Raw genomic sequence first — 17,803 nt, forward strand, 5'->3', positions numbered from 1 at the left:
ACATTTCTACCTAGGGATGTAGTTTTGATAAAAAAAGACAAAGGATAATTTGTTAAACCTGCTGGAAGCTACTTATCTGCTGTGGGCATGCAATCTTTAGGCATATTTGAGTTAGCACCTGCGTGGAAGAATCAATTAAATTGGAAGAAAGAAATCCACTCCCTGTATGGCCATCAACTGTTCCTCCACAGTGTTTTTCAGCCTGAGCACTTCCTCAGCGCCCAGTTTGTTTCAATAATTAACAGACGAAAGCTAAATGCTCTTCCCTTGCTGGAGACTATCATCCTGAAACGCCTCTGAGGAAGAGGAACAAGCTGTCTTCCGGGTCAGTGAGGTGCTCAGGCGTGGACCCTGCAGCCAGACTGCCTGGGCTGGACTGTCACTTCTGCCACTTAACAGCTGGGTGATCTCTGGCAAGTTGCTCCACCTCCATGTGCCCAGTTTCTGGATGTGGAAAATGGAGCCCTGAAGGACTGACAAGTACATGTGCTGATGTGCGCAAACCACTTACAACAGGGCCCCGCTCATGGCAAGTGCTATGTCAGTGCTGAGCAAACTACATGCATGGGAAGCACTTGAAATGGTGGCCGATAAGCATCAGATATTACTACTGCTGTCTAATGTAAATTTTAATCTAGAAAACAGAAGCTAAAACATTCAGGATCCTGAACACTAAGACATTCCCTGAGGTTTTAAACTATGACCCCCGACTGTATACATACAGATTTTTAAAAAATCCAGACACATTATTTTCCGTCAAGTCCCAAGCTCTTCGGGTGGGGGTGAGGGGCAGGTGCAGCAGGTCCACAGAAATACCCATCTGCCCGGCCCCATAATTAAAAACAAGTCACCATTACAGAATGCAGATTTGTTTGAAGTTCACCGGAGCTTTACCAATACAAATTACTTTCTCCTGGTATTTCAAGCAATTATCACTTTTAAAGTCTACTGGGGGAGGGGTGTGAAAGGGAAAGTAATGAGGGTTTGTATCAGAACTGCTTTTCCCTTCAATTGTTTATATTCAGCAAGGGTGCCGAGCCTCCAGTGGGGAGAGGAGATGGGAAGAAAGGCAGGTGGTAGTGTTGGTGGAACAGTTTTCTGGGTAGAAAATTAACATCTCCAAACAGTACGGAGTTGTTAGATATTTCTGTCTGGCTACTTTGAGTGCAGCAACAGGGGTCACTAAGTATTATAATCATTTCCTTATGGGGCATGTTTTCACTTTCTAAAATTAACACGTTTCATTATTTTATGCTCTTTTCTCTGAAGTCAGAATTTCTCACAAGCACCACACAGTAGGGGCATTTACTATCTCTACAACATAATAGCTTCAATCTGCCCCTGGTGATACAACCATGCGTCTGTTGCCTAGAAGGTTGCTAATAGGATGATTATAACTGTCTTTGGGATTGACACTTGTGCTGCTGGCATCTAATATATATATTAAAAAGGGAGGTTATTTTCCAGTAAGGAGGCAGGCACTTCAACGTTCTTTATTTCTTCACCATCCTAAGAATGCTCCCCTCTCCACTTCTCTCAGGAAGTCACCCCAGATAATCTATGCTCCCCACCCACCCACTGCATGGGTGCTCCATACAGGCCTGCTGTGGTGCAGGGCTCACAGATTTGAGTTCAAACCCTGACTCTGCATCTTTGTCTAGATACTTAACCTCTCTGTTTCCTCCACCGTAAAACGAAAGTGTTTATATCCAACATCAGTGTTAATGGTACCAGTAAATGTTAATGTTACAATAAGGATTAAGGAAAATACACAGAGAATTTAGTAGCTGTTCAATAGTACATGGCAATTCTTCATATTATTTAAAAACTTGGATGGGTCCTACAACCATAATGTCTCTGAACCCTGTCTGTATTGAGCATTTACGAAACTGGAAGAAAGATGGGTCATCATTCTATATGCTGAATTTCCTAAAGACTGGGCAAATTTCCTCCAAGTTCTTCCTAAGCAGAATACAGGGCTAATTGACATCTTACTGGGTGACATCCCATCACCCAGTATTTCCATAGGATGCACCAAAGAACACATGAGTCACAAAATGAAGAAGAAGAGATCATTCACGAGGACGGCTGAGTAGCACCCCCATGAAGGTAAATGAAGGGTGTCCATCTGTGAGCTGCACCCTTGGAGGCGGACTCAACTCTCCACCTTCTTCCTTTCCCATTGTTTTTTCCTGAACGTAGCTAAAGCTTTGAGGACTTCACAAGTCCTGTGTTTTCATCTCGATTCCCAGCACACTGGCCTGCAGCTGTTTTTTTAAAGTAAGCCTGCTGAGTGTAGCTGGGGACCCAGCCAGGAAACTGCACTGTTGGCTAAGTCGCCCGCCCGTCAGCAGCCAGGCTAGGCCGTGGAGGAGAGGGCAGGAGGGAAAACAAAAGAAGGCTACAAAAAGAGATTCTCTCCCCTTTGCAGCTATAATATAAGTTCCCAGCCCTGACTCTGACATTTATCTTCACCAGTTTACTTAGTAAGGGGGAGACTTTAGGATGAGACAGAGGAAGACAAGATGAGCAAGAAGGTGTTGGCATACTTAGATCTTATGCTTAAGGTGAACTGCTGGCACTAGAGCTTCTGACCCAGGAAATCGAGCCCTGCCCTAATTCTCTTCAGGGGTCAGCAGTTAGCAGTCAGAGTAGGCAGAAAGCTGGGTTGTTTGGAGATGGACAAAAACTGGTAATGATCCGTGAGCAGTTCAGTGGTGCTGGAATGTTGGATTGGCACCAGTCGACCTAGAGCATGCTGACATTTCAGGAACTGGTACACACTGTGTGGTTGCTAGGGCTTTAGAAACTCCTATCCCTGGACCCTACTCTGTGAGCCTATGATGGTTCTGATGTAGTCAGAGGAGGGCCTGAGATACCTGCTTCCATCAGAAGAGGCCCAAGAAGGGCCAGTGCCCCTACAAAGGGCCCTCAGGCCTGAAGGTCAGTTTTTTTTTTCACTGTGTGCCCTAATCCCCTATATTGAGTGTTGTCATCCTGGCTTCTCACAGGCAAAGAGAATGTACATCTCGAAATGGTACCCAGGAGACTGTTGGCCACCTCCACCCACCTGCAGGCACACAACCATGGGATGGTGGTGAAAGATGGTGTCCAGAGCCAGACTGCCAAGGTCTGAATCTCAGCTCAGTCGCTTACTGTATGACCGAGGGCAAGATTACTTGCTATTTCTGTGCCTCATTTGAAAATATGGGTTGCAATCACACTACCTAGTTCACAGGGTTGTGAAGGATTAAATGAGCTACTATTAGTTAAGTATGTGGATCAGTTCCTGGTTCATAATAATGACATACATATATGATTGTTAAGTAGATAAAAGTGTAAAAATAAATCAATATCTGCTGCACGGTAACCAACTGTGACTTGTACCTAATACAGATAAATGGCTCAACGTGAATGCAGTATATCCTCCTCACTTTAAACCTAAACCCTTGTACAGAAACAGCCCTCTCAGAAAGAAAGGCAGAATCAAGTCAGGATCTAACTCCACATGGTAAAGTGTATTCTGTCCCTAAGACATACTCCAGAGACTCATAAAGTACAGTTAGGCAAAATCAAAAAGAACTGTCAGAAACTGCCCCAGTGGACTGGAAATAACACTAGAAGAGGCAGGAGCCCAGGAATGGAAGCTGGGTGCTGCCATGAGTCCACGAGCTGTGAACTGGAGTCTACTCTGCAATTGTGAGAGGTTAGTTACTGAAGTGAAAAATATGCCATATGTTTAATTAGTGATACTGATGGAAACCGTTCTCTTTGTTTAATGTCATATGTGACCAAAGACGAAGAACTACATCCAGCCAGTAAGTTCACTAACCGAGAATTTTTTATTGGAAAATCAGAGCAAGAACACATGGGACAGAACCTTTCTGATGAAGGCAAAAAAGGAGGCAGGTGGGAGGGGTCCACCGGGCCACCGAAGCCACTGGGGAGGAGAGCCGCTCGGGTTTGGGTGGCACAACGGGGGACCTGGGGAGACTGTGTTAAAGGGTCAAGGAAGCAACTACTGAGCTGCCATCCCTTGACGTGTCCTAAAACTAACCTGCACATGAAGAAATTGAATTGTTGTGGGCGTGGAGGGGGAAATGGGGACCAAAGTCAGGGGCACCCACCCTGCCTGTACAGTCAGGCTCACCTAAAACATCCTGTTTTTGCCACAGATCACAAGCACCTTAACCCAAGTCTGCACCTAGTGCTGTCAAAATATCAAAACAGAAGACATCTACAAATCTGCTCTTCGAAGAATTCAACAAGATTTCCCTGGCACTCTTTAAAATGGGAGGAAGGGCAGATGCAAACAGCAATCGCCACGGGGGGAGGTCGGGGCCATGAATACAAGGTGGGTGCGTGTGTGCACAGGGAGGACGAAGCAGTACACCCTCATTCTGCCATTTGGCCAGCCGTTGTCACTACGGCTTAGAATAATCATTTTGAATAAAAGAAGGCGGATTCCAGTTGAAAGTTGGTCTGTTCTACTCTCAGTTGTAACAGGTTTAGCTCTGGACACTAAGCATATTTAAAAACCACTATGTGAAGACAGAGTAAAAAGAAAGGCAACAAGTAAGTTTAAAGCAGTCTGGATTTCTTTCTCTTTTTGTTTTAAAAGGCAAGCATGCTGGGAAACGTCAGGAAGCTTCAAATGCTCAACACTTTTTAACCTATTAGAAGTTTTCAAAAATCCATTTTTTCATTGTAGAAATTCAGCATATTCAAGCCAGTAGTTGTAAGTATTCAAACTTGTCCAGAGTATTAAGCATTCAAGCAAAACACGAACCATAAAAAACTGTCTTTCAAAGGTTTTCTTTCTCCTTATTGTTAGCCCACTTGATAGGCAAACTAACCTTAAAAATATTTTTAGTTAAGCAAAGGAACGTGAAAGGCCAAGCAAGGAGGAGGACCAAGCCTGCCTAAATGACAGAGGTAAAAAAAAGCAATTTGTATGCAGAGCCAAAGAGTGGTATCACCATCATCATTGTTGTTGTTGTCCATACAGCAGGATAATAAGAAGTATAAACTGGGTCATTCCAGAAAATGGTTTTTGCAGGAAGGTTTTCATCACCCCTACCACCCCAAGGGTCCTCTGTTAAAGACAAAAGGTCAAAATGAGGAAAACAGTAAAGGCACAGATGTGAAAAGGCACACAATTTGGGGAAACAGCCCAAAGTAATAGGAAAACAAGTGTTCTCTAGGAAACTTGGAGACAATTTTGTTGCCTATGAGCAGACAAACTCCATTAGCTAAAGATTCGGGATTTAACGCTTAAGGAGAGACTCTGAATAGGACTGAGCAGTGGCTAAAGGGCAAGGAAAACACCTTGTGCCCTGGAGAAGGGTTTACAAGGGGCAGTTAGGACCTCTGTCAGAGGCACACATCATATGTGATATATCATTTGTCCTTATCAAAGAAACTGCTTTTTCTGTGAACTGGCCTCTCAGCAGTCCTGTGCATCGTGAGGGCAGGGGCTTCCCGTCTAGGAAGAAAGGGATGGGAGAGACTTGTTCCCTCTGGCCTGTCATGGACAACCTAAGTCCAAGAGGCTGAATTTAGAGCAATTTATTTTATTATCCATTTTAGATTATAGGCCGTCAACGAAAGGTCCCCTTCCGTTTATATATACACATATATACACACACTGGTGTAACTGATATATTCCTCCGTTGAAGACAGAAAATCTCTACTGGCCATGCAAATACCCAACTTTACACTCTGGAAATGAGCTGTCCAAATAGATCAGACCAACAGGCACAGCTTAATGTATGTGTTACCCTGAGGGTAGGAACAGGAGTAAGTAGAAACAGTAAAAAGATCTAATGAAGAGAAATTAGATACAATTTGGCTTAATACTGGGAAGCTACCTCCTCTCTCAGTGGCCAGGTCATTCCTTGGCTTTGTAACCTTAAGAAAATTCTATTTAAATATTATTTTAAAGTGGCTTACTTTGAGGAGACAATGGTCTTTCTAGAAACAATTTTGCTAATAACCCCAAAATTGGTAATGCTGAGCTCTCCGTGGAAAATAAATTAGTAACTGATGCCCACAGTAAGAAAATTGCTATCAAAACGACAGGGCACAGCTGAGGTACTTATCATTTGGAAGAGTTTTAAGAGAGAAAGGAAAAGGGTTTAGTGGCTGCTGTTGAAATACACAAGACTCCAACCTCTCTCTGCTGATGGAATATACTAGAAAGAAACAATATGGAACAGAAAATGCTGAAAGATTGCACTGCAACTTTTCAAGAAATCAGAGCAGTGCGAGACCTTGAAATTCATTTAATTCTGTCCTTGCATTTTTCCAGTGAGGAAACAGGCCCAGAGAGGTTACGAAGTCTGCCCGCAGCATACACAGAGATGGCTGAGGTACACCTGTGGTTTGAAGACCTCAGGCCAGGGGGTACCCTCTCCATTACCCTGCTTTCCCTCTCTCTATTGAGAAGCAGTTATGGAAGAGCTCTTTCCGTAGGGAGAATTGAAGTCACTGACTACGACAGAAGGAAAAGAAATGGTGGCTGCAATTCTAAGTGAAGCTATAGACTCACTGACGTGCGCTCACACCCAGGTAGGATTTTGATCTTCAGGTAAAACAGATAGTATACCCTGATAACTAAAGTGGTTTTGTGGAATCAGGACTGGGATCCAAACAGCGGAGAGAGCAGGAGGATGTGGGCTGGACTCAGCTGACAGGATAGAGAGGCAACAGGTAAGAGAAAAGGGTCCAAAGAGCCCTTTGTGCCCACTGATAACTGCATTTGCCCACAGTGCCCCAGTTCACCTCACCACGGCTGCACGGACAAAATCTACCTTGGAAACAGCAGCGCTGGGAGAGCCTTAGCTCAGGGCCACCCGGGACAGTGTGACTGAAGCTCAGCACCGGGTCTGAGTCCTGGTTTCCTGCTCACTGTCTGTGTGAGCCTGGCTGTGTTAACCTCCCTGTGCCTCAGTTTCCCATGAAGTATCAGGGATCTCCTTCATGAAGTTAACAGATCCAGAGTGCTGAGAACGGCCCTGGGTGTGTGGTGCTCACAAAGAGAGGAACTGGCTCCGAGCACCGCTCCAAGCCCACAGCCCCTGAGGGTGGCAACACAAGTCTTCGAGGTGCTGCTGCACAGAGTCACACTCACACATCCTCTTTTCTCTGAAAGGTTAACCTTTTCGTCTGAAAGACAATTCGGTTTCTTTCTTTTAAAAAATCAGCTTTTGTTTCTCTTTATTAGAATCCTCAACTCATGTAAAACATTCAGAAAATCCAAATAAAAGTGAAGCAAAACTACCTGATGTTGGCAACCAGAAAAAACATTTTAATACAGAGATAAAGTTCCTTCCCATCTTTTTTCTCTCTTATGCTTTCACACACATACAGTTATTTAAAAAGCAAAACTGAGATGTTGTTTTGTAATCTAGTTTTTTACTCAATACATTGTGAATATATTCCCTTAGCTGATAATGTATTATGATACCATTTTTAATGGTGGCAGTATTTGTATCATAATTTACCATTTGTTATCATTTTTTCAAAATTTTTTTCCTTTTTTACATATATTTATTTTAATTTTATTTATTATTTTTTTAAATTTTCCCTTTAATGGAGGTACTGGTGATTGAACCCAGGACCTTGTGCAGGCCAAGCACGCACACTACCACTGAGCTATGCCCCCCACCCCCTACCACTTGCTAACATCTTTGATAAGACTTGCCCTCTACCTTCCTATTCTCACCTTTTATATATCCCAAAAGAAGACAAAAGTCGAAGAGTTAAAACTTCTGATGGTGACCCCCAGACAAGAATTCTCCCTTAGGTTGCGTCCCAGCTCAGAGGAGCCCTGGTGCTAGAAAAGCCTCTCCCTGTAGTGGCCAGAGCTTCTGTGGTACAGGCTAGGGAAGGGCAGCTGCTGCAGCCAGCTGAGCATCACAAAGCCAGCAATGCCCGACCTTTTGCAGGGCTGTGATCTAGCAACCTCCTGCCGGGAGCTAACTGGCTGCTAACTGGCTGCTAACTGGCTGGGGCTGCTGCAGGGGACAGAAGAGACATGAGGGAGGAGAGCAGAGGAGAGTGGAAGACCCTCCAGTGGGCAGTGCGCCAACCTCCTGAACCAGACTCAGAATGTCCAGCTGGAAAAGTTACTTAGAGCTCGCCTACCAACCCCACATTATAGAGATAAGAGAACCAAGGCTCTAGAAGATAACAGGACTTAATCAGTACTTGTGAAATACAACTTAATATTAGCAAGAACAGCCACAATTACTACTACTACCATTTGGAGCATTTACTCTGCACCAAGTACTGGGTTAAACAAATGTTTAATCCCCACGACAACCCTGTGAGATTGTTATAATTATCCCCATTTTAGGAGGTGGTAGCGATGAGTCTTGGAAAGATGAAATGAGTTCCCTAAGATCCAACAACTGGTACATGGCAAAAGTAGAGTCAAGTCCAGGTCTGGCACCAGAGTACAGGCTCCTTCCAAGCACACTGTAAGGGTGATTAATTATTATCTCCACTGCACTGGTTTTAAAAAGATGACCGTCTAAGTACTCACTGTTAATTTAGGAGCTGGCAAAGAATTCATGCTTTCATCTCTCTAGTTATCTTTTTACAAATCCACATTTCGGCATTTGCTAAACAATGACATAAAAATACTCAACAGATCAATCTAATGGCAGTCAACCTCCACACATTTCACATAATGGTTCTGATAACAGCTTGAGGGTAAAGTTTAGGCTAAATGTGAACTACCAACTGCAGTGCTATGGCTGAACTAGGAAGGAGGGTGGCAGACTTGATAAAACACGATGCTGCCAGTGAATGACAAATACAAAGACATTTCTTCTAAACTTCTAGGCCGCTTCAGGTTTTGAAAGGCCTCAGGCCAGGGCCTCTCCCAAGGACATAATTACCATGCTTCTCTTAGATGATTATCAGGTAGAGGACAAAGATTTCAAATAGTTTGTTTACTTATTTTTTTTAAAGGCAGAGTCTCTTCTCAGAATGACTCATGTAAGCAAGTTAAACAAACAGCTGTGGCAGGAGATGGCCACTGCTGCCTGGTTTAGTGGGTAAATGTGCTGATCTGTGAGTTAATTAGATCAATCTTGACTCATTTTCTTTAATGAGACAGTACAACCAACATCCACCCAACCTGTTTTCTGGGTTTTGTTTTACACACATTTGTTGTTAGGATCAGATCTGTTCTTAAGCTTCTTTTTGGTTAAAGGAAAAACTTTGCAACTTTTTTTTTTTTCCAAACGTGTGTGTGCATGCGCAGGCTATGCACCCTCGTGAGGGAGCTGTTCTTCACTGCATGTGGTTTGTGATCACTTTCAAGTAACTTACACCAAAGAAAGCAACATGAAAATAAAATTTAAAAAGGAAGATTTTATTCAATACCTTTGCCTTCTCATTAGATCAGCTATGTAGATCTTAAATGCAAACTGTGCAGCAGAAAAGTGGGCTTCCTAGTCTTAACGGCTTTTTTACTTTCTAGAATATTGTATGGATACACAGTAAGATGATTTTTCTCTTTCCTACTCCCACCTCTCTTAATTGTGCTTGTGGAATTCTGAGGTCTAAAGGCCAAGAGGAAAGGTTGTGATCACAGCCCTGTCTGTAGAGGTGAAGACCAACTCCCACATTCAGAATGAAAACTCAAACACCAGGTTACCGAAAATCACATACTGAGGAAAAAATCAAGTCTTTGGGTTCTAAATCATTTGTTGTTGTTTTCTGTTAAGATGGGGAAATTTTCTTTTTTACTTTCATTTAGAAAAGATCATTTCTATTCTTGAAGTGAAAAAGAAAAAGTGAATGAAGGGCCACAAATGGCAATCCTTCTTTCTTATGGGTTATTTGTATTCCATTACATATACATATATGCTGCATCTTCTTTATCTATTCAACTATTGATATGCATTTCTGGATTTCCACACTCTTTTATCTGCAAGCAATCTGTCCAAAATCCAACTTGGACCTAGGACTAAAACTTAGATTTTCTAACATTCCTTTCTATGTATTACCAGATTTGTTCCATGTATTTTAATGTAGCATTATTGGTACACCAAGCTGTGGGAAACATTATTTTTGACTTGTTAAATCTGAAATCAATTATCTGCTGAGAGGCTAATCATATGGAATTTAGCTCCTTCCAATTTAGAATTCTAAATACCAACATATTTTCCCATTGTAGACTAGCAATTATTTTTCTCTAGACTAATGCACTGAGCTTAGGAGTATTCATTATATTTACCAGTTCAATATAATTCAGTCATTATCATAACAATATTACAGTGGAAGAATTCCAGCTCTCTTTTAAATATATCCTGCCACACATTATCATTTTTAAATTTCCCACTATTACAGTTGAAATGTTTAGTGTTTTAGAATTTACTTGAGAAACTACTGAAAATCTGTGAAAATTCAGCAGATATGTACATATTATTGATAGTTTATATGGTATTAAGATTTTGCAACTTTGAGGTCTTTCAGAAAAATCATTTGTTTTCTGCATGACACCGCCTTAGAATCTTTTTTTTCTTTAAAGCATATGAATTTGGAAAATAGCTCAGTAGTCAAATTTTGTAAACAACTGACCTACAACAGATGGTTTAAATGCAGTAGTGTAAATGTGCTAGTTTTCTTTATCTATTCCCTTTATTGAAGTATTTAAGACTATTTGCCCTTACATTTAATTATTGTATTATAAGAATTTTTTTGTTGCATTCTTTTGGGTATTATGGCAGGGAGTGTTTCTTTACAGAAATCACTGAAAAACTACAGGTATGACATGAACTAAATGAAAATTACCTATGGCTAGCTATTCAGTAGTGAATGTGCAGTTTTACCACTAAAGAGAGGCTAAGGCTTGCCTGAAACTTCCATTTAATGTAATCCATAAAGGCTGATTAAATCTATCATAGTTCACCTATAAGGTAATCCTAAATGTATTATACTGTATTATTTAGAACTCTAAGTTAAAAAAGTTACTAATCATAAAAGTGCGAACACTGATCATATTTTTTACCCCCCCAAACCAACAAAACTACCCATAACCTCCAATTCTTAAGATTTAAGTTCTTAGATGAACATGAGACAACTTTATTGGAATGGGGTAATTTTTTGTTGTTTGTTTCAGGAAATGGTCCTATTCCAGAGTCCAGTGCTCTTAATTATGTTCTGGAATTCTCTCATTTTCTACCAAGAACTTAAAGCTCCAATTATAAGTTTCTTCAATTGTAAGAAGTTTCATACACAAATGTATTAAAAAAAGTTCTAGATTTTTGACAATAATGAAAAACAGGTATGATAGATACTTTTAGTAAGTGTTTAAAAGTTTTTTAAGTTACTTATGTCAACCTTCCCAATCAAAATTTTTCATCTAATTAAGTCCTAAACTGATTAGTTTGAATTTGACCTTCCTGTGCCTTTTGATATGTACAAAAAGGTGTGATACGGATGAAAGAAAGGTGGGTAAAAGGATCAGAGTTAGGTTAAGTCATAATTAGAATAATTAATCAAGACTGTAATAGTTTCTCAACATACTCAACTCATTTTTTATCCTTCTTAAAAAACGAGGTGAAAACTGCCATTCACTTACTGATTTATCATTCACTGACTTGTGTTTATGTGCTCAGTTTTAGGGACTAATCATACAAGGGTGGTCTCTGTCCTGAGGAATATGTGCACAGTCTAATGAGAGGGATGAGATGTAAATTAATAACTTTCCGTACAATGTGGAAAATGTTATAAGTGAGGCATGAATTAAAAAAAAATTCTACAGGTGTATTAAGGCCAACTAGGGCTTAAGAAGATCTTAGGAGACGTGACATGTAAGCAGGGTCAGTGGCCAAGCAGGAGTTTTCCACGTGGGGGAGCATTTTGGCAGAAAGAAGAGCACGCTGAAACCTGGGAGAGGCTCGTGACTGCACTTGTAACTTCCCACCTGACAAAGCAATTCTTTGAATTATCCTTCGGAAGGGCTCCTTATGTTACCTCAAAGTCCTCCACATTAGGGGGACTGATAAGGAATGAAAGACATCTAAAAATTGCTACTTCATCTATAAAGTTGTGTTCCTAAGGAAATGCTGAGCACATGAAGACTCTATATAAATCACTGAAGCTGAATCTCATATGAACATCCAGAGAGAGAGGCTGAAGAGAGCTGGAGGGAATGGAGGTAGAAAGAAGCAAGCCAAAGGTTCACTGTGGGTAAGAAGTTATTTACAATTACCCTTGTGTTGTAAATTTCATGTTTTCTCTTTTTCTCCATGGATTTGAAAACCACCCATCAAACTACCTCAGGGACTACAGGCAGCGTCTGGAACTGATCTTACAGCACATCCCACTCAACTGAACGTGTACTGTAGCTGCTTCCCACTTACTGAAGCAGAAAATGTATTGCAGCACTCTTGCCACTGTCAGGAATCAGAGATTTTAGAAAAGTAAATACATAGTGGGGAAAAAGGAGGTCACAGAGAACTTATGGATGTATGGAGAACAACTTGTACCAACAGGGATTTACTGTGTAGCACAGGGAATTACCCAATATCTTATAATCACCTATAATGGAATATAATCTGCAAAAAAAAAAAACACAAAACAAAAAAAAAAACCAACTGAAGGCTGAACTGTGGGAAATAGGGATTTAAAGTTTTAAGTGTCTGGGGCCAAGCAACGAGAATGAGGTCAAGGATCAGTTGTCTGTCCTTGTGTCCTTTTTTCTGGGGCTTTTGACCATGGCCCTGAATCTTCTCTGTAGGGTCCAGTGCTGGACATTTCAATCCCATAAGCCCTACTTCTTTCTCTCTCCAGCCACTGGAGGTTTGCTAATGCAACATATGTAGAGTAAGTTTTCACAGTATGTGATGGCTGGGGAAAAACAGCAAGTGAATTATGTACAGTTCTCAGGAAGAGACAGTACTCTCAAAAAGAAATGTACATGCAAGTCCTAGTACAGAAGTGACAGTGGTCATCCACTGTGGAGTTCCCATGAGAGGACCTTTTACTAATGGAGGGAATCCAGCAGTCAGGACCTTCACAAGGACCTTCAGTCTTACCCTCCAAAGACAAGTTAGGGGTTCAAGAAAAAAAAAACATGAATAAAACTAGAACAAGAGCTCCTAAATGTCAATGTTTATAATATAAGCAAAATTGTTTAGTTACCATTAAAAAAAGTTGTATCCATAAAAGCTTGACAAGAAATCAGTCACTGGTAGAAAAGCAAGGCAGGATTAAAATCTCAAGAAAAAAAAAAAAACAGAACTTTTTTTAAAGGATAAATTGTTGACTGAAAGTAAAGAGTCAGAACTTTTTTTTTCTGCCCTTTAGAAAGACATTACTTATTTTTTAAGTTGAAATACAGCTGATTTACAATACTGTGTTAGTTTCAGATGTACAGCATAATGACTCAGTTTTTTTTTTTTGCAGATTATATCCCATTATAGGTGAATATAAGATATTGGGTATAATTCCCTGTGCTACACAGTAAATCCCTGGCGGTTATCTATTTTACGTACAGTTGTTTGTATCTGTTAATCCCATACTTCTAATTCATCGCTCCCTCCTGCCTCTCCCTTATGGTAACCATAAATTTGTTTTTAAGAGCCTAACTTATTTTAAAGTTGTATTTAAAATGTTCTTTTCTAAACTGTGAAATACATTCATTTTAACTAGACAATAAATATACAGTTAAGATACAGCACCCATTCTTTTTGAAAGGATATATATTATCTAAACAGATGAGATTTTTTTTAAATGTCAAAAATACATATGTACACGGGCAAAAGACTGAAAAATAGAAAAGATCATAAATAATGAAAAAAGTTATTTATTATAGGGTGGTAGGCTGTGTATGAACTAGCTCATTTTATTTCCTTTGTTGTTGCTTTAATAATATAAAAATAAGAGGAAAAGAACCCGTAAAAATGCCTATTATAAATGGTTGTTTGTAGCAATCAAATAAACATTATCACAGATAAAATAAATGAGCACTTCCCACACTATTAAATCATAGGCACCATTTTTACTTTACTTTAGAAAATAAAGCCAGGTGAAACCCAAAAGTGTCCACTGGACACTATCCTTCACCCCTCCCTCTGCTCCACTCCTAAAGCTGAATCAGGACATCTCTTCTGTTTCTGTTCATTTTCCCATTCCTGACATTACCAAACCTGCTGCTTCCAAGGAAAGAAGAAAAAGAAATACAGAAAACCAAGTTTCCCTGAACACCGTGCAGTCTTCACAGTCTTTCTGATTACATGGAACTCTGGTCAGTTCCAACCAGCTCACTAGAAAGAGACAGAAAAACACAAACCCTTTCCATTCCCAAGAACCAGTGGTGAATTAGAATGCTCTCTTTGCCTCTAGTGTTATAAGAGCACTAGAATTCCAGAGAAAATTATAACTTTAGGAGGAAAAATATCTCTGAATCATAGCTTCTTGAAGATTCAGAGTCACTTTTTTTTAAGAGGGGTAAGAAAAAAATTAGAAGCTCAAACCATGTAGAGATTACATGAATTTTGAATGCTTTGTTCTCAAAAACATGGTCATTCATGAATAATGGAGAGACAGAAGGAGACAGAACAATCCAAGTAAAACAACACTTTTCTGGATTCTGAGAAAATTCCAGATATAGAACAAAAATACTGCTCTGGGTATTCCACTTAACAGACAAACAACAAAGCTATCTTCTCATTCTTTGTAAGTCTATCCAACAACAAACTGTTCCCAGTTAATTCAGGTCATATCTTGGCACTTGAACTGTTTAATAAAGCTAGAAATGTATTAAATTTACCTTATGTTAGGACAAGCTAGCTGCAAATCTTAGGCACAAACACATGGTATCAATATTGGACACTCACTTGGGTGTAACCCTAGGAATCACATGGTGTATTCTTTGAACAATTTTCTCAGCCTGTCTGAAGTACCAATAATAAATGGTACCAATTTAGGAAAGAAACATTGTCCCCGTAAACCATCTTACAGGTGGCATCGCTATTTACAGAGTGAAGAGTCACTGAGGTAGTCAATAGTGATCCCGTTTTCATTTCTTTTTTTCCATAACCTCATCAGTCCCGATGATCACTTACAGAAAAACAGTACTTCGTTCATCTCCTTTTGAGTTTAGGAATGAGTTAAAATAGTCCTTAAAATCTCTCCCTTCATAACAAGGACTTTTAGAGTAGCAGCTGGAATTGAGGTTAAAAAAAAGGAGGCAGGACAGCCTGAAACACAGGTGACCAGAACCAATTACTAGGACTGCTTATAAGATTCTCTTTAAAAATGAAGCCATTAAGAGCTTGACAGATAACTATCTATCTGGATAATGTTGAGATCCTTAAAGGCATAAGGATGCTCTCTTATGTTGACAGTCCTATGATGCTGTGTTATCAGCCTATGATTATATTGTTAACTGTTTACTGTTCATCAAAAGGCTTTCCAGTTAATTAGCTATGAAGTGAAAATAACATGTTCCCTTTCCCGCCTCCCCAGTTGCTTCCTGGAGCTTAGGTTCGTCCTTAACCAATGAAGAAAGAAAATAAATAAGGAACACATTTTTTTGTTTGTATGTTTTGGGGTTTTTTGTTTGTTTGTTTTAAACAACATCAAACTATTATACTGTGGTGATGGGTGCTATATAGAAATAGTTTTTCCTAACTTAACCCACTCCAAAGTACCTAGGCAAAATCACACCTACAAAATCATGCAAGAGGCCATCACAAAAACATACTTCCATCTATCATTAGAGAAAATTTTAGTCAAAAGAAAGACATCTGGAAACACCATGAACTCTTAGGCAACAGTATTAAAGTCAGTTTCCACAAACTGCCTAAGCAGCCTGAGGGAAGGTTCTGGAAGACCCATCTGTGCGCCTTTGCTTTGGGTAGATGCCGACACAAGCCTGTAAGCACATGCTGCTTGTCACCAGTGTGGCTTCTGTGAGGCATGGACTCTTGGGAGAGAGTAAAATAAAAATGTAGTTTCTGACAGGCTAAAAATTAGACAAAATCCTGCCATTGGGTAGCTTATCATATAGTATAAAGTACATCTTATAATAAAAAGCTTAAAATATAAAAAAGTCCCCAGTAAAAAATTTAGTAGTGTGTTGTCTAGGGTATGACGACAAAACAATGGGACTTTTTTTTTTTAAACAAACCACACAGGAAATCAAAATTATTTCTTTCTAGTTCAGCAAGTGCACTGACACAATGTTAGCATTTAGGTCAACCTGGAGGGAGATTTCAAATGCAAATTTGAAATTTTTATTGATGACTTGGATGAGGATTTAATTAGGCAACAGAGGTGAGAGATTCAGGAATCCAAAACATTACAGGACTAGATGATACGCCTATTCGACCAAGATGAAATTTAACAAGGATGAAAAAATAGGTACAGCACTTGGGTCCAAAAAGCATTGATATCACATTCAAAGTATGTGAAAAATGTAACCCAGTAGTCTGGCTGATATATTGTCTTAGCCCTCCCTTGTGAGTGCTATGTCAATCACTGGCATTCTAGAGACAACTGAGTTCTCCAGTGGGGAGGTAACTGTTCCTTCTCCTGAGCCAGGAATACTATCCCATTCTGTACCCCCAAAGTCTTACCCATCTTAAGGCACACTCTTCCCAATAAGCCTTTTCTCATTATCCCAATCAGAATTCCTTTACTCCTCCCCTACTCTTCTTCCGAATTTTGAGTTTCATTTATAGCCTTTTCAAAATACTACCTGGATTGCAGGCCCCATGGGGTCCCTGCAGGTGTTTTCTTCATGGAAAGTACTCAGTAATCTTAGTGAATTAGCATGCGTCAGAATCACCTGGAGGGCTTAATAAAACAGGTTTCAGGACCTCACCTCACAGGTTCTGGGTAGATCTGGGATAGAAATAGAAATTTGCATTTCTAAGAAATTTCCAGGTGATGCTGATGCTGCTGATGCCCAGACCAAGCTTTGAGAACCCCTGAGTCAGATCAACCTCATGAAATCAAAGTTTATCATACAACCTTTATTTAGAATTTAAACTTTACAATGACTATAGCATTCTATGTAATCATGAGACATAAGTAATAAATGTAAAGCAATTAGGGGCTTCTCCATCTTTAGGTGCCCACACTCTGGCATGTAGGATTGGAAGAGACTTCATAGACTCAGTTTCCTACTCTATAAACTCTCTTGACAACATCTATAAGAGATGGTTTCCTAGCACCTCCTCACCCCCACCACGAATGATCTCAGTGTTGGAGGTGTCATCATGTTGGAAAATAATCCCACTTTATTGTCAAGTATGTGAGAAAATCTTTCCTAAAATAGACTGGTATTCGTCTTGCTATGATTTCTGTTCACCCATTGGTACAGGCCCACAATCACTTATCTAAATCCCAAGGGTTATCTAAAACCCTTGGGACCATATATTTTATAACTTAATTTTTCAGATTTTAGAAAAGCAACATGGCATACATACTGTGTGTTATGTATTGCCCTCAGTGGGGACCAGGACAGTACTCTGTAATCAAACATATTTTTGCAGTGAGGCATATGAATATTTACACTTAGTGTAATAATGCTTATAAATAACTTCACATTAATTAGGGTCAGATTTTGCCACCAAATTTATTTAAAAAAAATACAATTTTCAGGTATTCTTCAATTCCAAATTTATAAAGGACTGTGGATCTGTATAATTTCGTCCTTTGCAATTACACAAGGTAAGTCTACTCCTTCCACACCAGCAGTCCTTAACTGTCTGAAGATAGCTATCACACACCTCCCTTTTACCCACGATGCCTCCTCCTCCATGTCATCATT

The 17,803-nt window shown here is 40.0% G+C and overlaps 1 protein-coding gene and 1 long non-coding RNA gene across 6 annotated transcripts in view; one reads left to right on the top strand and one right to left on the bottom strand.

Moving 5' to 3' along the window:
- The window catches only part of LEF1 (lymphoid enhancer binding factor 1), a 108,544-nt gene that overhangs the window by 57,817 nt on the left and 32,924 nt on the right, over positions 1-17,803 (bottom strand). The window lies entirely within an intron of this gene.
- On the top strand, positions 762-17,134 carry LOC116657850. The gene is made up of 3 exons (XR_004312999.1): positions 762-1,701; positions 3,707-3,710; positions 17,124-17,134. It is a non-coding gene; the product is annotated as an uncharacterized LOC116657850 (long non-coding RNA).

This window comes from Camelus ferus, chromosome 2 (genome assembly GCF_009834535.1).
Source record: "Camelus ferus isolate YT-003-E chromosome 2, BCGSAC_Cfer_1.0, whole genome shotgun sequence".
In the NCBI taxonomy this organism is placed as follows: domain Eukaryota; kingdom Metazoa; phylum Chordata; class Mammalia; order Artiodactyla; family Camelidae; genus Camelus; species Camelus ferus.